This window comes from Sardina pilchardus, chromosome 12, assembly GCF_963854185.1.
Source record: "Sardina pilchardus chromosome 12, fSarPil1.1, whole genome shotgun sequence".
Lineage (NCBI taxonomy): Eukaryota > Metazoa > Chordata > Actinopteri > Clupeiformes > Clupeidae > Sardina > Sardina pilchardus.
In genome coordinates, this window is record NC_085005.1 from 4,995,698 (window position 1) to 4,998,197 (window position 2,500).

The window sequence follows — 2,500 nt, forward strand, 5'->3', positions numbered from 1 at the left end:
CACAGCCCTCCACTGGAGAGGTCACACGGGCCCACATAATCAGGGCTTTTACACAACTTTCTTTCTTTTTCTTTCTTTCTTTCTTTCTTTCTTTCTTTCTTTCTTTCTTTCTGTCTTTCTGTCTCTCTGTCTGTCTGTCTGTCTGTCTGTCTATCTGTCTTTCTTTTTGTCTGTCTGTCTTCTTTCTTTCTTTCTACCTGTCTTTCTTTCTTTCTTTTTCTTATTCTTTCCTTCCAACTCTGTCTTTCTGTCGTTCTCTCCAGCCTTGTCAGGTTTCATGAGAAATAACAGCCTGTAATTACTTCTCCATTATGAATGCTCACAGTCGCACTCACAGTCTTGCCCCGACATTTGTATGACTATTTTTCCCCGTTAAATTGGCGGCGAGGCGCTGTTGAGGCAGGGCAGCAGGTGAAGCATGCAGTCATGTAATGGGAGCACTAATGCAGAAGTGGCTGGACCACGGGGGAGGGACGGGGCAGACGCGTGGGAGGCTGGCAGCGTGGGGGACGCTGGGTGGAGTGGAGGTGAGGGGTAGGGGTTGCACTAGGGAGGGTGTGTGTGTGTGTGTGTGTGTGTGTAGTAGGGGTTGCAGTAGGGAGGGTGTATGTGTGTGTGTGTGTGTGTGTGTGTGTGTGTGTGTGTGTGTGTGTGTGTGTGTGTGTGTGGTAGGGAGAGTGGGAGAGCTGTTAGATAAGAAATGTACTGCGTTGGAGCTGGGTGAGAAACAGTGAGCGGTTGGGATATGCTGTTGTTATAGCATGACCGGGAGACAGACGTAACGTTACGAAAAGAGGGTTAGGAGAGCTGTATATGGGGTGGGGGCAGTGTGTGTGTGTGTGTGTGTGTGTGTGTGTGTGTGTGTGTGTGTGTGTGTGTGTGTGTGTGTGTGTGTGTGTGTGTGTGTGTGTGTGTGTGTGTGTGTGTGTGTGTGGGTGTGGGTGTGGGTGTGTGTGTGTGTATGGGTGTGTGCGTGTGGGTGTGTTTGTGCATGTGCGTGTGTGTGTGGGTGTGTGTATTTTGGCCCGTGTAAAAGGTCAGAGAAATGGCAGTGCCTCTGGCTCTTCCTCGCATACTGTGGTCCTCCTGTAGAGGCTGAACACACACACACACACAACGCCCCCCCCCCCCCCACACACACACACACACACACACACACACACACACACGGTAAGGCTTCTTCTGGTTCTCCTGTAGAGGCTGAACACAGTGGGCATGATGTGGTGGCCCACTGAGACCGCCTGCTCTGTTAGTCTGTGTGTGTGTATTTGTTTGTGTGTGTGTTTGTTTGTTTATTTTCATCTCAGCCGTCAGTAAGGGGACAGTTTAAGGCCAGCTCCCCTCCCCATACAGTGGAAGTGAAGTGAATTGAACAGGGAAGGAGCGGGGGAAAGAGAGAGGAGGTCAAGAAGAGACAGAGAGGGAGAAGAGGATGAGAGAGAAGAGAGAGGAGGGCAAGGAGAGAGAGAGAGGGAGAAGAGGTTGAAAAGAGAGAGAGGGGGTAAGGAGAGAGAGAGAGGAAGAAGACGATGAGAGAGAAGAGAGAGAGGGGGTAAGGAGAGAGAGAGAGGAAGAAGAGGATGAGAGGGGAGGGCAAGAAGAAAGAGAGAGGGAGAAGAGGATGAAAGAAGAGAGAGGGGGTAAGAAGAGAGAGAGAGGGAGAAGAGGATGAGAGAGAAGAGAGAGGAGGGTAAGGAGAGAGAGAGAGGAATAAGATGATGAGAGAGAAGAGAGAGGAGGGTAAGGAGAGAGAGAGAGGAATAAGATGATGAGAGAGAGCATAGAGGAATCAGACAAGGCCAACACACCAAAAAAGAAAAAGAAATACAGAACTGCAGTCGTGCACTTTATTCAAAACAAGGCCAATGGACAATGGACACACACACATTACACCATACCCCACACCCCACACACAGAACCCCCACACACACACACCCCACACACACTGGGAAATTACAGTATCAGGGATTATTACATCATAAGGTTTTATTGCATGGGGTTTTCAACATCAGGTTTCTGCAGGATTTTACTGATGAACCCCGCTTTGGGTAGAGTTCAGTAGCCTACAGGGTCTCCACTGTGGTGGTCTGTGTGTGTGTGTGTGTGTGTGTGTGTGTGTGTGAGAGCTGAGTTTTTAGAGTAGGGGTGAGTTTGAGGTGGTACTGTATGTGTGTGTGAGAGCTGAGATTTGAGAGTGGGGTGAGTTTGAGGTGGGAGTCTTATGACTAAGCCTCTGTACTTAACTGGGAGTGGAGTTTTTGGAGGTCAATGGTTCAGTGTGAGTGTGATGGCAGGACTGAACTCCTCGAGGGGAGCATGACAGGGCTACCTAAAATAACACACGATTTAGCCGGAGGAGAGAGGGGAAGCTTGTTTAGATGAGGGAGGGAGGGGGAGGAGAGAGAGAGAGAGAGTGAGAGAGAGAGAGAGAGAGAGAGAGAGAGAGAGAGAGAGAGAGGCAATAAGGGAGATATCCCAGGTTTTTTTACACCCAAAATGC

General features: G+C 49.6%; 1 protein-coding gene across 3 annotated transcripts in view; it reads left to right on the forward strand.

Moving 5' to 3' along the window:
* The window catches only part of LOC134098166 (mannosyl-oligosaccharide 1,2-alpha-mannosidase IA-like), a 134,588-nt gene that overhangs the window by 118,555 nt on the left and 13,533 nt on the right, over positions 1-2,500 (forward strand). The window lies entirely within an intron of this gene.